The following is an 18,302-nucleotide window of genomic DNA, read 5'->3' as shown; positions in this document are numbered from 1 at the left end:
CAGGGGTGTAAAGTAACGAATTACAAATACTCACGTTACTGTAATTAAGTAGTTTTTTTTAGAAATTGTACTTTTTTGAGTACGTTTAAAATTGTGTAATTTTACTTTTACTTGAGTACATTTTAAGTGATGTATCGGTACTTTTTGTCCGCTATTTTCCTTCTGTTTGTGGCCGTTACTCGTTACATGCTTGTTTTAATTTTATTTTTATCCATCAACGTGATTGGATCGAGTAATCGGTCTCGTGACTGTCATCAATTCAAATTAAGCATAGAAAACTTACCGCCTATTCCTGCTGTTACTCGTGACTGCGGTGGAAGTGCATTCATCACGCATCAATCCAATCCAGATATCAGCGTCTTCCTCTAATATGCTAAGGTACATTTCACATTTCTGCTTAATATGATATTTATATAGGCTGGCCTGTCTACATGGCCTAACATTTGGTCTGAGGTTGGGGGAATTGCGAGACGAGTTCATAATGCGGTGAATTCCCGCTCCCATTTACTTCACAATCACAGGAGAGACGCGCGTCACGATCTGTGCACTGCCGCATCTCGCGCTCGCCATGCCGGCAGATTCAGAATCAGTGTGGGTCTCTTTGACCTTCCTGATTTTGATCCCTCTCTTACTTCCTCAGTGTGCAAAAGCGAGCACTGGGTGGAAACTCGTGGATTGAGTGTACGATTCCCATTGGTTCGAGGTTGAGTCACACTCTCCGGAGGATCCCGTCTCTGTGATCCGAAACTCGATGGTTTCCGCCAGCTTCGCGGGCCTTCAGTTTTTGGATGCCTTTTCTAGGCAATTTCCAGAGGCTCTGTCTTGGACGGACAGGCTATGGCCAGACTGTGTGTCTTAGTACAGATCACCAGGTCAGCCTGGGGGCATTTCAGGAGGAGTGTTCTCCTGAATAGTGACTGGCTGGGGGTCCCTTTGGCCCCCTAGCCACACTCCCTAGAAGGGACCCCTTCTGTTTTGAAGTTGTGGTCCTAAAGCCTTTGAGCTGGCCCTGATTTACTCACGTTATTACGTTCCGGTTTTTCTTGGTTCATTAGCTTGGGCTATGACCGGTAGGGAGTGCTGTCACTGACAGCCCGATGTAACATAGGGTGAGTGGTTTCAGTGTTCCTTGGAATTACTGGTTCTGACAGTTGTCACTGCCTTTCGGCATGCACTCCCCTCAGCATGGCGGAGTGGGTATTTCGTTCCCCATAGCGTCATTCGACGTATTGTTGAGTTCCCTTCGAAAGGGAACGTCTCAGGTTACGACTGTAACCTATGTTCCCTGAGGACAGGGAACGAGACAATACGTCTCGTTGCCATGCCTCGGGGCCTGCCTGCAACAGTCCCTTCAGACGATAGGATGTTGTCACGGTTTCAAGGCGCCCTTCTTATACATCCAGATTGACGCGCTCATCATTCAAGCTGATGATGCACGGGCTGTCGCCGGTCAACCTGATTACTGTGAGTTGATATTTGATTTCAGACACCTGTCACGCCTGAGGCGTTCCCCATAGCGTCATTCGACGTATTGTCTCGTTCCCTGTTCTCAGGGAACATAGGTTACAGTCGTAACCTGAGACGTTTCCCCATTGAGACTTCCAAAATTTTACATCTAGGTCCGTAGAGTGTGTCTCCTGGCAGAAAATAATATCAGCATCACTCCGTTTAAAGTAAATAAATAAAGCCTTACGCTTTTTGTTTTCTCGAATACCCCTTACATTCAAACATGCTATGCTCAAAGAATGAAACTTAAAATCCATAAAAAAAATCAAAAAAAAAATCAAAAAATGAATTAAATCAGCAAGGAAAAAAAGAACGATTAAGTTACGAAGCACAACTCCAGACCTACTGTCATGAAGTTGCAAAAAACTTATTTAACTATAACTAAACCTTGGGGAAGCAGCATCCAGTAGACCTTTCGTGAAACAGTCAAAGGTATTATCCATTCGATGCATCATCTTTTAATTTAAGCAATTATTCAGAAGTGTTTAACTGGAGTCGATTCTTTTCCCTTCAATGTAAGCAAACGGACCGCGGAACATGGCTCTTTTACCTTCCTCCCGAGCCTTCTTCACTCTTGGCCACAGTTTCTCTCTTGCTGCTTTATCTTCAGGCGACAGTAATTCGGATATCCGAAGGTTGTTATCCAGTAAGAACTTGGAGTTTCTGGCAGCCTTCCAAACCTCGTCACGGTAGATGCGCATCGAGAATGACGATGGCCCGCTTAGAATTCACATTTGACGGAGAGGATTTGCGACCAAGACGATGAACTACATCCACCACCCGATCAAGTTGGTCTTGTATTTTCGGAGCAACTTTGGCAAGAGCATTGATAGTTATCCGTCTAACGTCTTCGCCATCAGTCTCTTTCAAACCTTGCATTTTGAGTGACCATCTTCGACTGTAACGTTGCGCCTCGGCTATATTTCCCTTCAGAGATAAATTTTCGGACTTCAAAGCTCGAATTTCATTCTCCATCGCGGATAGTCGCTCAGCGTGAGTTTTAACATCAGCGATGATTTGTTGCACAGAAGTTGCTAAACTGTCCACCTTAGCCGAAGTAAGCTCCGTGTTCTTCTCGATCGTTGAAATCTTTGAAAGTGTACAATCAAGTTTCAAGCTAAGTGCCTGAATGGCTTCAAGCACTTCAGTATTCTCAGTCTCCATTTTCGAACCACCTTTGTTCCTTTTTTTTAGCAGGAGAGTCACTTTTATGAGCCTCAGACAGATCTGGAAAATCATTGGGGCCTCGCGATTCCAAATCGAGCTCGCTAGAAAGATCCATCTCGTCTGCTTCAGTATTGAGAAGAGCGAAATGTTGTTTCCTATTTCTTTTTTTGCCCATTCAAAGCTTAGGATATATCTCCGATCAAATTAAGATATTAGAGGCAATTGCATATTAAAAAAAGGACTAGCTGTTAGCTGCAAATCCCCAATTTACCTGCGACTGAAATCAACACGCCTAACTAGACAGACGCCATCTTGGCCTTCCACCAAAAGTATATTTGCAATACTAGACCCTTTGCACGTGACGTCACGCTCTACTCGCGCGAATTCTGAACGCCATGACGGACGGCGGAAGAGCTATTCTGTAGACGGACGGCAAGCCAAATTAGTACGTGTTTGTGTTCGTTCTTGTTATAAAATGGTTATTTCGTGTTGTGCCGTGGGGTGTGCTAATAGACAGGGTAAAGCCAATACATCCTTTTATCGCATTCCATTTGATGGGGAGAGAAGGCATCGATGGATTGCTGCTATCAGACGAAAGGACTGGCAGCCCTCCAAGTACTCTAGGATTTGCAGCGAGCATTTTTTACAAGGTAAGAATAATTTCCTAGTTACGTGTAATTCATTTTTTGTAATACCATACCGTCATCCATGTCCAAATGGAGACCCAGTCAAATTGTCATTTAACATTTATGAGTAGGGATGGATATCGTTAAGGTTTTATCGGTATTACTACTCTTACCGATACCGCTTATCGATCCGGTACTTTAACGGTATTCTTATCGGTTCTTTTTGGTGTTTTTTTTTTAATTTTTTTTATAAGAATTAAGAACATAATTAAACTCTATATTTTGAAATGTAAAATAGAAAAAGCAAAAAAAAGATAAATATCTTTTTTTTATGCAGCAATGTGCAGGCTTTTTTGTTTTATATACAAAAAGGACACATAAGAAAAAAAACATGTACAAACACAAGAATACAATTAATCAAAGATACAAATTATATACAAAGTGCTTTAATTTCAGGAAGGTGTACTAACATATCTTTTCAGGTAATTGTTTCTGTCTGAAAAGAAACCTAATTTAGTAATCAAATATAAAATAGCACTGTATAGTTTATTATAGATAGATTAATGCTTATTAAATCTAAAATTACTCATTCAAAAGCTGTGAGTGATTTTCTCTGCCTTTTGTTGTTTGATTTGCATTAATGGCTTAATCGTCAGCAGGTTTAGGCTATTAAGGCGCTTTTCCACTGCATAGTACGGTATGGTTCGGTTCGGTACGTCTCACTTGTGGTGCTTTTCCACTGCATGGTACGGTACAGTACGGTTCGCTTCAGGTCGCTTTAAATGGTACCTGGTCTGTTGAGGTTCCAAGCGTACCGTACCGGTACTAAAATGTGACGTGAAACACTGCAGATCACTGATTGGTCAGACAGAATCGTCATTCCCTGCGTCACTAGCGTCATTGGATTTGCGACACGAGACACTTTTTTAGCAGTATTTTTGTTTTGCTGCCATCAGCCTCATTTTAAACACATTTTTCCGTCTAGCAGTTAAAAACAACCACATACCGAGAATCAGGAACACCATCCCATCGATAGTCTCTATTGTTCCTGTGTTGTGGGTTTGAAAATGTGGCGCTTTTAAGATGATGTCATGGCAGTAGAGGCGCGCGCAAATAACGATCAGTCCCACACACTTTGAAGGGGTACTACTGCGGTGGAAACGAAAAGCGATCCGAACTGTTCCGCGCCGAGTCGAAGCGTACTGAGCCGAACCGTACCGTACTATGCAGTGGAAAAGCGCCACTGCTGCCCCTTTAAGACCGAGAGCAAATCTAATCGGTAACTGAAGCACCATCATTTTCTCCCTATTATTTACGTCCATTTAAGACATAATTGTGTTTAAGTAAATAAACTGTGTTTAAGTGAATCTTAGAGCTGGTCATTTTGACATTTTTATGTATATTTGTTAGTTAAGGACACACAAAGGTTACAAAGCCCAAAGTAGGCTATGGCTACTTTTCTTGACTCGTTGCAGTTCGTTTCGGAGCGCGCACCGCCTTGTGAACAGCGTCTCTTGCGCAGGCTTTTGTGTTTTTAATAGCCATTTTTTGATCTTGCAACAGTAGAAGACAGCATTTTGCAACAATCGCCGATCGTGCTGATTATGACGGTACGTTTGGGTTTTAGGAAGAACTGACAGCGCTTCGCAGTGCTGTGAAGTAGGCTAAAGGAAGTTAAGCTGGACAGATCAGGCGTCTTGTTTTTTAACGGTTTTATCTCAAATATCTTCTTTTTATAATCTTTGGAAGCCGAAATACAAAATATATTAGAATAATATCCCACATCTAAAGTGTAACCACGTTGAATGTGTAGTTTTGTCCTCATTGTCACTCATTAGCAAGAGCTGTCGTGTTGCGCGTGCTGTGGCTTTGCGTGAGAGATCGCTCTCTCTCTTCTCTCTCTCTTCTGAACTGCGAATTTCAAATTTGCATCACAGACAAATGGTTTAATTAAAATATAGTTTATATAGAAAAGGCTGGCGATATAAACATGTTCAAGACAACGCCTTTATAGGAATGATAAATAGTTTCTCCAGTACCGACAGCAGAACCGATAACGTCCGAGCTTATCGATACAACGGTCTTTCAAAATTCAGTACCGGGGCCCGTTTAATACCGGGTTTCGGTACCCATCCATATTTATGAGCAAGTACCAGCTAGCGTAATAAGGCTGTGCAGTCTACCCATTCACACTGATCGCCCGTCTCTAACAGTGTCATCTGTAACGTTATCTCATACAAAAAATAAACAACGCAGATTTTGCATTTAAATGTCTATGCTTCTCTCTGATGCTCATAAACTTACGTTAGAGGCAACATAAACATTGTGCCTGTGAGGCTTTTTAACACTACACTTGACAGTTAACGTTAGCTGGCAGCTGGATAAAAACTGTTAAAATGCTGACAGGTAAACTGTGTACAAGTTTGTCTGATTATATAGTTGATTTCCAAAGTGATTGTGAATTACCCCTTTCCCATCCAGAGTTTGTTTTTGTCATTTAACAGGAATTTACTGAACAAATAGAAAATGGATGAAGTGTCAGGATAGTTATATGGGCTGGGACAATGGTTCTAAGCTCCCTCTTGGTGGTACTCTCAGGCAGTTGATTTCTTTTATCAGGAAAGAAGAGTGATGACCCTTTATCCCCTGATTATGTGCCGTCAGTCTCCGCCAGGGGCGGAGTGGGACCAAAAAATCTACCGGGAAATTTCGTAGACCACCGGCCCTCGTTGCCGGCACGATTAGCCAATAGCATTTACAGTTTTACTGATTTAAAAGGAACTTTGTTGTAGTAGTATGCTGGAGAAATTTCCAGCTCCAACTTCCTCATCTTTAGTTTTTTATACTGGATTTCGATATCAATTGCTTCCATTTGTGTATCGTTTATACTCTCCTTTTATGTTTTCTGGGTTATGTAGCAACTGTCACAGAACGCTCAACGACGCCTCCTCCTGGTTTCATCAGATCCCTCTCTCCTGCATATTAGTACTCCTTTCCCTGCTCATTATCCCCTGATTAATTGCCCATCATCTCATCAGCCCCACCTGTGCACCCTTCAGCTCCCCTTTATCTGGACTGCTATGTTCTTTGTTCTTTTGGGAAGTCTTGTTTTACCATTACTCTGTCTCATGCACGTTTCCTTGTATTTGCGATGGTATTTTGATCTTGGACTGTGTTACTCCCCTTTGAACCTCTGCTGCCTGCCTCTTACCTTAGCCTGTTTGATTTACGCCTTTGGATTGCCCTATCCAGCGTCTTGAGTTAGTGTTACCTGCCCTTCCTGTCTCGGGCCTTGAGTTTATGGGTGCTTCTCAATATCCCTCCTCGTCTCCTCGCTCCTCCGTCCTCCCTCCTATGACCCGGAAACCGATCGAGCTCAGCCATCTTGAAGGACATCTCAATTCTCTAATTGCACCGTGAGGAGTCGAGGATCGAGGAGTGAGGAGGCTTCCTGAGGAGTCATGAGCGAGGATACACAGGTGCATCCTACGCGGAACTGTTATACTGACTAAACGTGACGCACGTGTCAATTCTCCTCCCCCTTCACATCGGTCACAATCATTTTAATTCATACTTTACATTTGCAGTTTATATAAACCACACATCTCAGATATTTCAAAAGTATAGTCTATCTTTATTATTATTTATTATGAATTACCAAACTTCAACATCATAAGGGCAGATCCTTTTAGCGCTGCTGATGACACTGTGGAGTGACGCTCGAGTGATCAAGAATTCCAATGGATATAAAAAAGCTTTTATTCGATTCCTCTGTCCTCCTTTCCTTTCCTCGCTTCCTTCCCTCACGTCCTACAGGGGGTGGAGCTGAGACGCAAGGAAAGGAAGCAAGGAAAGGAAACGAGGATGCACAAATAAGAAATGAGAAGCACCCTATGTCTGCTTACCTCTGTTGGCTTACCTGTGTTAATAAAGTACTGCAAATGGATTCGTCCGCCTCTGCCTCTTCGTCACAGCAGCATTTAAGTTATTTCATTACTCTTGTCACATTGTTTTCATTTCTTAATACTCACTTTGTCACATGTGGTCCCAGACTGAGAGGGCTCTAGAACAGTGTCAGCATCCTGAAAACACATTATGATCATTTTATCACACAAATACACTTTTTAATATTCAATACAGTATAGCATGGATGGAACCTGTGAGTACCCCCTCCTTTAACATACAGACACAGTCTCCTCATCCTCTTCAACTGATGGGCCTTCTCCCTGTGACCACTGATTAAACTCAGTTTAACTCATTAGCTTACATAACTGATTTAAAAGGTCTCATACTCACAGGCAACATGATGTCTGGTGGATCCATAAAGCATACAGAATCTTGATAGAAAAAAAAATATGTATTTATTTATTTATTTTATTTTTTTTTTTTTACCAAAATGCACCATTACAATAGCTCAAGTACCACATGACATTACTCCTATGATGTACTTAGGCCTACAATGCCTAAGGAAGGAGGAAATCAGTTAGTCATGAAGTAATAATGATAATAAAACACACACACACACACACACACACACACACGCACGCACGCACGCACGCACACACACACACACACACACACACACACAGCTTTTATATACTAACTCCTTATACTACGTGATATCATTTTAGATGATGTCCCCCCCCCCCTCTATTCCCTCAAGGACGGGCCTCCCTTTATTAATTTCCAAAGCCAGGCAGCTCCTGTGCAGGAGTGAAGCTGACTGGTGGTCGCCTTCCCCCAGTGCCAGCAAACTCAGTCTTCTTTTTGGTCGCTTCAATAAAGAAAATAATAAAAAAAAAACCTGAATAGTTGTAACTTCAAGCTTGCATTGATTGCATATCTACATACCATTAGATTTCCTTACCATTCAGAACTATATTTTTATATTTTATTTTCACCTGCAGCCAGGTTCTTTTTCCTTCACTTAACCCGTTTAATCCCAAATTTTTTCTTGCAACTTGAGTACATGCATTTTACTCCTTAGACCTCCCTAACACTCAAACAATATGCCTTTTTTGATTTTATGTTGGTTAAGTTAGTGAAATATTAGGTTTTATACTCGGTCACAATAGTGACCGGTGGGAAACTATATAGTCAGAATTCATTCAAATCCTTCAATTAGACCTATTGACACAATTCATTACAAGACATCCAATATCTCATTTTGTCATTTCGTGAAGAAGGCTTAGTGAGGTGAAAAGGTTGTCATGAACAAAGTTACACCCTGGAGGAACTTCTGTTCCCATTCAGGGAACTTCGAGCTTCGTGTAAACGCCGTGGGAACGCCTCTGCGTGACGAGTCATGAAGCACGTATGAAATCTGTCCAATGGCGAGACGGAACGTCATAGGCGGGGTGACGTATCGACCAGGAAACTATAAAGCATCCCCGAAACACAAGCGCAACAGCTTCTGAGTCTTCACAAGCGCTCTATGTATGAATTTTGTCTGTCTGTCTAATATTGTATATTTATAAATATATTGATATGGCGAGCAAACAACAGCAGAATTTCAGAAAGTGTGTTCATCCCTGCCCTCGCTTCATCACGGGTGGGGATACACACGATCTGTGTGTTGTTTGTTTGGGAGTGCAGCATGCTCAGTCGGCTCTCGAGGGGGCCGGCTGTGAGCACTGCGAGTGTCTGCCCATGAAGACACTTCGCTCCCGCCGGGCACTCTTCGAGGAGAGTGGTTCGGTGCGCGCTCCCCGCGGCTCGGGTCCCGCTGCTGCCGAGGCACAGCGAAGGCTTGCGTCGTGGGGATCACAGATGGATCTATCAGCGGGGATTGAGACGGGCCCCGCCCATTCTCTGCCCTTACCTGGTAGATCCAGTGCCTCAGTTCTCGCTGCGGGGGTCCGCGTTGCGGTTTCTCCTGCCCGGGCTGAGGCGCCATCACTTCAATTATCCAGTTCTGAGGAGCTGGATGTTGAAAGTGTGGATGCAGAGTCTATGGACTCAGTGGAGAGCGAGGGAAGCATCCCAGTCTCCCGCGAATGTAGTAAAAAAAAAAAAAAGGAAAAAAAAAAAAAATGGAGGTTTTTGACTCGGGCTGTGGAAAAATTAAGCATTGAATGGCCAGTTGAGAAGCAAGAGTCGAGAGAGTAAAATGGATGAGAGATTTTTAAAATCACACTCACTACCTCCATGCCGGTGTTTGCCCTTCTTCCCCGATCTACACACCGAGGTGTGTAGATCGTGGAACAAACCAGTGTCAGCTAGAATTTTGACACACCAGACCTCTATGTATGCTAATATTGCTGGGTCTAGGAGATATGAGTGAGGGGGAGGTCGTCGGCACTGACGTGATTAATGAGAAATACTGCGTCAGGCGGCAGATATTTCTCTCCGTGCCACCAAGGAGACGGCCAGATCAGTCGGCCGCTCTATGGCAGCCCTGGTGGCCACGGAGAGGCATCTGTGGCTAAATCTGGCTAATGATGAAGGAGAAAGATAAAGCTTTTCTCCTGAATGCGCCGCTGTCGACCGAAAAAACAGGCAGCGGCGCTCCAGAAATGTCTCCCCCTCCGTACTCATCCTTCGGGGGCTGCTGGGCGAGAGCAGCCCCGCCCGTCGGGTTCCTCGCATAGGGCGCAGCAGAAGAAGAGCGTCGCGTCTCGGGCTCCTCCCCAGCAAAACTGGGCTGAGACGCGGCATTCTCAGGCGAGGTCTTCCCGGGATAGAACCGATCTGAGGACGGTTATTGTCGCCAGGAAGGCTTCGTCAAAGAAGTCCTGACGCCACTGGTGTCAGGCTACTGAGGGTGGTCCCCACCGTGAGACAGAGGTGTTCGCCGCTGAATCCGGCGCCCGCTCTCTCTCGGTGCCCTCAGGGGTTCGTTCTGCCAACCCTGCCTGTAATGGGGGGTGCAGACGGTCCCAGCGAGCGATTTCCCGAGGCGCTCGTTTGCTCCGAGGAGCGATACAGAACGGTCGTTAAACCCTGCCTGTGCGCGGTCACAGGGCGCTGTTTCTGTTTTAAAAACTACTCCAGAGGCCAGTCTCGAGAGACTGGTACCCTTAGTAGAATTTCTGGTAGAATGGGGAAGTCTTCCAAATATATCTCGTTGGGTCCTGCAGACTATCGAACGGGGGTACGCGATCCAGTTCAGGTCGCGTCCACCGCGTTTCCGGGGGGTTTTGCCCACAGTGGTGACCCCCGAGCAGGCTCTGGTTATGGAACAAGAAGTGAAAGCTCTGCTACTGAAGGGGGCGATAGAACGAGTTCTTCCTCCCGACAGAGAGCTGGGGTATTACAGCCGGTACTTCATTGTTCCAGAGAAGGATGGGGGGCTGCGTCCGATTTTAGACCTGCGCCTCTTAAATCGGTCAGTAGGGAAGCTCAAGTTCTAAATGCTGACTCTCAAGCAGATCGTGTCACAGATCAGGTCCGAGGACTGGTTTGTCACGATAGACCTAAAAAAAGACGCGTACTTCCATATCTCCATCCTTCCGCAACATCGGAAGTTCCTGAGGTTCGCTTTTGGGGGCGAAGCGTACCAATATCGGGTCTTTCCATTCGGCCTAGCGTTATCTCCTCGAACCTTCACGAAATGCATGGACGCGGCCTTGGCCCCGCTGCGTCTCCAGGGCATTCGCATTTTAAATTACATCGACGATTGGTTGATTCTGGCTCAATCGGAGCATCAGGCGATTCGGCATCGAGATGCCGTCCTCGCCCACATCAGAAGGTTGGGGTTGAGACTCAACGCCAAGAAGAGTGTGCTTTCGCCAGTTCAGCGGACCACTTTTCTAGGCGTGGTATGGGATTCGACGACGATGCAGGCACGTCTGTCGCCGGCTTGTATAGCCTCGATTATCTCGACTGTCAAGCAAGTGAAGCTAGGCCAGTCACTCACTGTAAAGGAATTCCAGAGAATTCTGGGTCTGATGGCAGCAGCATCCAACGTGTTACCGTGCGGCCTGCTGTACATGAGACCACTACAGTGGTGGCTCAGGACCAAGGGGTTCTCCCCGAGGGGAAAGCCGCTCCGCAAGATCAAGGTCACGCGACGTGGTCTCCGTGCCCTGGCTATGTGGAAAGAACCTTGGTTCCTGTCCCTGGGACCTGCGCTGGGAGCCCCGTGTCGCCGGGTAACGGTGACGACGGATGCCTCTCTCACGGGCTGGGGAGCGATCATGAGTGGTCGCTCGGCCCGCGGGTTGTGGCAAGACCATCATCTCCGATGGCATATAAATTGTCTAGAGATGATGGCGGTGTTTCAGGCTCTGAAACACTTTCTCCCAGACCTCAGAGATCATCATGTTCTTGTCCGGTCAGACAACATGTCTGTGGTCTCTTACATAAACCACCAGGGGGGTCTGCAGGGACCCGTTCTGCTGAACCTGCCTGTGAGGGTGGGCGCAGACGGTCCTAGCGAGTGATTTCCCGAGGGAAGCTCGTTTGCTCCGAGGAGCGATACAGAACAGTCGTTAAACCCTGCCTGTGTGCGGTCACAGGGCACTGTTTCTGTCTCTATAATTACTCCAGAGGCCAGTCTCGAGAGACTGGTACCCTTAGTGGAATTTCTGGCAGAATGGGAAAGTCTTCCAAATATATCTTGATGGGTCCTGCAGACTATCGAACGTGGGTACGCGGTCCAGTTCAGGTCACGTCCGCCTCGTTTTCGGGGGATTTTGCCTACAGTGGTATCCCCCGAGCAGGCTCTGGTCATGGAACAAGAGGTGAAAGCTCTGTTACTGAAGGGGGCGATAGAACGAGTTCTTCCCCCCGACAGAGAGTTGGGGTATTACAGCCGTTACTTCATTGTTCCAAAGAAGCTAACGATATACGCCTCCCTCACGGGCTGGGGGCGATCATGAGTGGTCGCTCGGCCCGGGGTCTGTGGACTTTCTCCCAGACCTGAGGGGTCACCATGTTCTTGTCCGGTCAGACAGCACATCGGTGGTCTTTTTATAGACCATCAAGGGGGTCTGCGCTCATGTCCATTATTCAGGCTAGCGCCAGATCCTTCTGTGGGCCCAGGGGAAGCTTCTTTCTTTGGCGATTATATATCCCAGGATATTTAAATCGGGGAGCAGACATCCTGTCGAGGCAGGGGCCGAGGCCCGGGGAGTGGAGACTCCACCCCGAGGTGGTGGAGCTCCTATGGAGTCATTTCGGTCATACCGAGGTAGGCCTATTTGAATCCAGGGACTGAGACACTGCAGGCTGTGGTTTCTCTGTATCCACCAGCCCCTCTGGGGTTGGATGTGATGGTACAGGAGTGGCCGAGGTCACCCCTGTACGCATTTCCCCCGATTGCTCTGCTCCCAGGAGTTCTGGAGAGGGTTCACCGAGTCGGGGTCTTTCTACTGTTAGTAGCCCCGCGTTGGCCGGCCCGAGTATGGATGCGGGTCGATACTTCACCCCCGCCCAGATCTATGGAGGTTGTGGCTTGGCCTCTGAGGGGGCCCAGCTCATAGAATCGGGTCTCTCGACTGAGGTCGTGGAGACCATCCTCCAATCCAGAGCCCCGTCCACGAGGAGATTATATGCCTTGAGGTGGCAATGTTTCACCTCTTGGTGGGGAGAACACCAGTTGGACCCAGTTAACTGCCCGGTGTGGCGGTGCTGGAATTCCTTTGGAGCATTTCTCCACAGGGTTATCCCACTCCACACTAAAGGTGTATGTGGTGGCCTATCTGCTTACCACGTCCCTTTGAGTGGAGCTTTTCACGGGAGATACCCATTGGTAATTCTTTTTCTTCGTGGTATTGTGAGGTCAGACCAAGAGAAACTAATCTGCTCTGCCCTCTGAGGGCTCTAGATGCTTATGTCCACAGAGCTGCCCTGTGGAGAAAGCCTGAACAGTTATCTGTTTGTTTTGGACCTCCGAAGAAAGGTTGTCCCGCATCTGAGCAGAGGTTGAGTAAGTGAGTGGTCGAGGCCATCTCATTTGCATATGAGTCCGCCGGTCAGCCTTCTCCTTTGGCTGTCTGGGCTCACTCAACCAGGGGTATGGTAGCTCCGCTCCAGGGGCGCAGGTGCTTTCGTCTAAATATGTGCCTGATTTCATACAACGGACACCTGCTCGCATGGCGGCGTTGGTATTAGGGTTCCCACGGCGTTTACACGCAGCTCGAAGTTCCCTGAATGGGAACGTCTCTGGTTACGTATGTAACCCTAGTTCCCTGAAGGGAACGAGACGCTGCGTGTCTATGCCATACTCCCAGCATGCCCGTGAGCGCTTGCTTCAGTCCTATCAGAAGCTGTTGCGCTTGTGTTTCGGGGATGCTTTATAGTTTCCTGGTCGATACGTCACCCCGCCTATGACGTTCCGTCTCGCCATTGGACAGATTTCATACGTGCTTCATGACTCGTCACGCAGAGGCGTTCCCACGGCGTTTACACGCAGGGTTAACTAGGGTTACATACGTAACCAGAGACGCTTGTTCGGCTAGACCCCTATGGGTTAGACCATGTCTACACTTGGGCCCTGTCCTAGGCCAGTTTCAGGTAGATGTGTGTGCACTCTTACAGTGCACTGAAGATGGGCCGTGCATTGTAGAAAGGGTTGTTTGTGGTCATGTGTGGGGCACACCATTTGGTTCTCATGAACATCTGCACAATCCTCCAGATAGTTCACCTCTGCATCCCCATTCAATAGTCTACCTGGCAAATGGGCTGTTTCACCCTGGGACTCCCTATCTGAGTGTAACAAGTGTCTAAAGAATTTGACAATTTATTAATTGAATTGCTGTTGATGTAAATAGGTTTAGCAGAAGATTCTTAAATTCGTGAAGGAGGTAGCGGGTTGTGGTGAGAAGCAACAGGCAACACAAGTGATATATGAACTGGTTTGTAATTTTTTGTTGTCAATGAAAATAAACAGAAAAAAATTTACAATGACAGTAATTTAAACACAGCTCAAAACATGAAATGACCCCTAGAGTGCACTCTTCTTTTACCCCTAAACAATCACAGATAAATGCAATGACAAAACAAAATAAAAGAAATAAAATGAATAATGGAGTGGTGTCTTTTTTTCCTTTAAACACTCTTCTCTCAAAATATCACAATGTCAATCAACAAGAACCTCAGTTCTAATTCAAATGTAGTTATGGATAACCATACACTATCACGAGGATTAAATGCTTTTCAAAGCACATATCAGTTTCTTTTCATCAGTCTCTGTATTAGTCTGTCAATCTTGAGAAAAAGAAAAAAAAACTCAATAGTCTCTATTTGTGAATGGTCTCACTACAGCAAGACTGGAGAAAGAAAAGGAAAGGATATGGTCCTCTTCTTTAAGAGTTGTTGCTCTTCCACCGTAGAGGATTCTTTTACTGTAGTAGATTCGGGTGGCTCGCCATCAAATTTCTCACAGGTTATCACAGATCATCACGATCCGCAGTACCAACGACAAAATAGAAATACAAAGAAGACGCACAAAAAAAAACCTGGCCTGATCACAGACCAGAACATTGATTTAGTGATTTTGGAAACCATTTCACATCACAGATCAGATCAAAACAATCAATATAAAGATTAAACATACAAATGTCATGTTTCAAGAAAAGATATTACACTATGTACCTCTAGAACAATCCTATTTGTTCTTCTCACAAAGGCGCGTGAACCAATAATGGCGCAGATGAACTAAAATGGAGGAATCTCCACGCGGTTCACTATAACCACATTTATAAACATTTAGAATAAAATACTAAAATTAAACAGCAGAAAATAGCATTGTTTAGTACAAGAACTTATATAGAACTCATTTACCTCTATTAATCGTCTTTTGCTTTCACCCAAGCGCATCTCACAGGCCCGCATGGCCAGCAATGGCGTCGGTGAACACAAGGAATATCCACACGATACACTATAATCTCTAACGTAAAAGTACGACATGAAATTGGAAATAACACTGTTTTAGTCAAACGAATTAACGTCTTTTATCGGGTTAGGAAATTTATACATTAACTTTTCCCATTTAGAAAGTTATGTTAACTCACCGGAGTAAATGCAACTCAACACTCACTTAGCCTCTCCATACACTACACGGTATGAAATGAACTAATTTAACGTTTTTCTTCTTTTCTTTCAACTATATACTTTTAACTTTTATTCGTGAAGATCGACTCACATCTTCTCTCCTGTGTGCTCAACTCATTTTTTCGTTACGCGGGCGCGTCCACACACACGCGTGACGTCGGCGCGTTCTCATTGGTCAATCAAAATTCAAATAATAACTGCTTTTCTTAAATCGCTATTTTTCTTAAATCACTTTTACACATCACTATTTTACCTTTATTAGGTAAATTAGATGTTAATAAATTGCAATTAAATTAAACTTAACCTCCTTTATTTAACCTGTGTTACATTCTCCCTTCCTAAATTCATGCAAGTCCCTTTGCATGTTCTGTTTGGCTGACTGGTGACGACATCGTGTAAACCACTAGGCAGCAAGGGAAGGACACTCCGATCTTCATCTCCACCAAGAGATTTCACAAAAGCCGAATTCAGACCTTGGAACAAAGATTGGACCACATATATTAATGGGTTTCCTGGCTGAAAATAAGCAAGTCTCTCTGGTTCTCCTCTCTGTCTAACAGAACGCCTTGGTAAAGTGTCTACCTCATCTTCTGATTGTTGTTCTGTTTTTTCAGGAACGTCTGAACTTTCAAAAACACTGACGACATCTACTTCTTCAGTAGAACTACCCATTACAGCTTCAATTTGGCCCTTATCAGGTAAGTTACTTTGTTCAAGGGTGTCGGGAACATCAAGAAGTAAGTGTTCACCAGGTGTATCGACAGGCAAGTATTCACTAGGTTTATCGACTGGTAAGGCTTCAATAAGTAAATTATTACCCTGGTCGCCCTGCAAAGTTTCACCGGTAGGGGAAATTTGTTCAGCTGCGTTGTCAGCAATATCAGCGTTCATTGCCTCTCTTTCTGTACTGGTATCATGAACCGTGGAGAAACGTACTGTTTCTATCGTCGGAGCATGACTGTACTCGCAATACGAATTTCCTTCTTCGGAATCAGAAAGGAAAGCGTCATCAATTAACGGAACCTTAGTATTCTGTCGCGTTCGAGGTTTGGAGATGGGTTTGTTTAGAGTAGGTGGTTCATCTTCGGAAGACGGTAAAAACCCACACGGGAGCAACAGATCTCTGTGAAGAGTACGCAGAGGACCGTCCTTTCTCTCTGGACGAACAGTATAAACTGGCAATTCAGCTGCCTGACTCACCACAACATACACCTCTGACTCCCACTTGTCAGCTAACTTATGCTTCCCGCGTAGCCTAATGTTCCTCACTAACACTCGGTCACCAATCTCCAAGGAACAATGAGTTATGGATTTGTCAAACCTAGCTTTGTTTCTTTCGGCACTTTTTGACATACCACGTGACGCAAGCGAATAGCTCTCTTTCAGATTGGTTTTCAGATGCTTGACATACTCGGAATGAGACTGTCGCGGACCATCTGGATACGGCAACCCAAAAGCAAGGTCGACTGGTAACCTGGGTTGACGTCCAAACATCAATTCGTAAGGGGTGAAACCAGTGACCTCATGTTTCGTGCAATTGGACGCATGAGCTAAAGGCTTTACAAAGTCTTTCCAACGACCCTTATCTTTTTCTTCTAAGGTACCTAACATACCGAGTAAGGTCCTATTGAAGCGTTCGACCGGATTTCCCCTGGGATGATAAAGGGTTGTTCGGGTTTTCTTAATACCTGCCATTTCACAGAGCTCTTTTATGGTGCGCGATTCAAAATCTCAGCCCTGGTCGCTATGAAGACGCTCGGGGAACCCGTAGTGTACAACAAAATTGTCCCAAAGACATTTCGCCACTGTTCTTGCCTTTTGGTTGGGTGTGGGGACTGCCACAGCATATTTAGTAAAGAAATCAGTGATTACCAAAATGTCCCTTGTGTTACTTTTGTCTGGCTCTAATGAGAGAAAATCCATACAGACCAACTCTAAAGGTCTTGTGGCTTGGATGTTTACCAGCGGTGCAGCTTTTTGAGGCATTGATTTCCTCCTCACACAACGACCGCATGTCCGAATCTTTTGCTCTACTCCCGCAGCCATTTTCGGCCAATAGAAACGAGACCTTACTAAATCTAGAGTCCTCTCTACCCCCATATGACCCATACTGTCATGCAAACTGCTCAATACAGGGGACCTCAGTTTCTCAGGTAACACGAGTTGGTAAGTGACTAATTCCTCTACCTGCCGCTTCCGATAAAGCACCCCATCTTTTAACACAAGACGGTTCCACTCTCTTAGAAAGAAAGGAAAGTCTGGGAGTTGCTTCCTGACTGTCGGTGGAGGCTTTTCTCCTGACTCTAAGAACGACACTACTTCCCGAATGACTGGATCTGCTCTTTGCTCGTCACAGAGGTTCCCTGACAGGTAAGACACAACAGGTAATCCCTCTAAATCACCTTCTTGTTCGTAACTATCAGGTACAGCATCAGGGTGAAGTGCAAGAGATTCAACAAAAGCAGCACCTGACCCAATGTCCGTTGGCTGTCTGACCAGATGCTTCTCACATATTGCCTGGACTACGTCACTTGGGGCGTCACACGAATCTGCAGCTTCCGCGAGATGATTCTGCATAAACTGCTTAATTCGTTCATACTCTTTTTGGGATTGAGGATTTTCAGGCAATTGTTCCTGCGGTCGCCTCGATAGACCATCAGCATCGGCATTTAACTTGCCTGCTCTGTATTGTAGCTAAACGAAAAAGTGGAAATAGCAGCAAGCCACCGGTAGCTAGTCGCATCTAGTCTCGCCGTGGTTAGAACATACGTTAGAGGGTTACTGTCTGTAATGACGGTGAATTGGCTACCATACAAATAATCTCTAAACTTTTCAGTTACTGCCCATTTAAGGGCAAGAAACTCAAGCTTATGTGCCGGATAATGGGACTCACTGCGGGACAACCCTCTACTTGCATAAGCAATGACTCGCATCCTCCCTTCCTGTTCCTGATACAGGGCTGCTCCTAAACCCTTGGTGCTTGCATCTGTATGCAGGAAGTAAGTA

The 18,302-nt window shown here is 45.4% G+C and overlaps 1 pseudogene; it reads right to left on the bottom strand.

Annotated features, from left to right (window-relative positions):
* Positions 1–7,312: 7,312 nt before the first annotated feature.
* Positions 7,313–18,302, bottom strand: part of LOC148977329 (uncharacterized) — a 29,599-nt pseudogene continuing 18,609 nt past the window's right edge.

This window comes from Pimephales promelas, chromosome 10, assembly GCF_988280905.1.
Source record: "Pimephales promelas chromosome 10, fPimPro1.hap1.1, whole genome shotgun sequence".
Taxonomy (NCBI): domain Eukaryota; kingdom Metazoa; phylum Chordata; class Actinopteri; order Cypriniformes; family Leuciscidae; genus Pimephales; species Pimephales promelas.
Note: the sequence above shows the minus strand (reverse complement) of the source record. Positions and strands in the feature narration are given on the sequence as shown.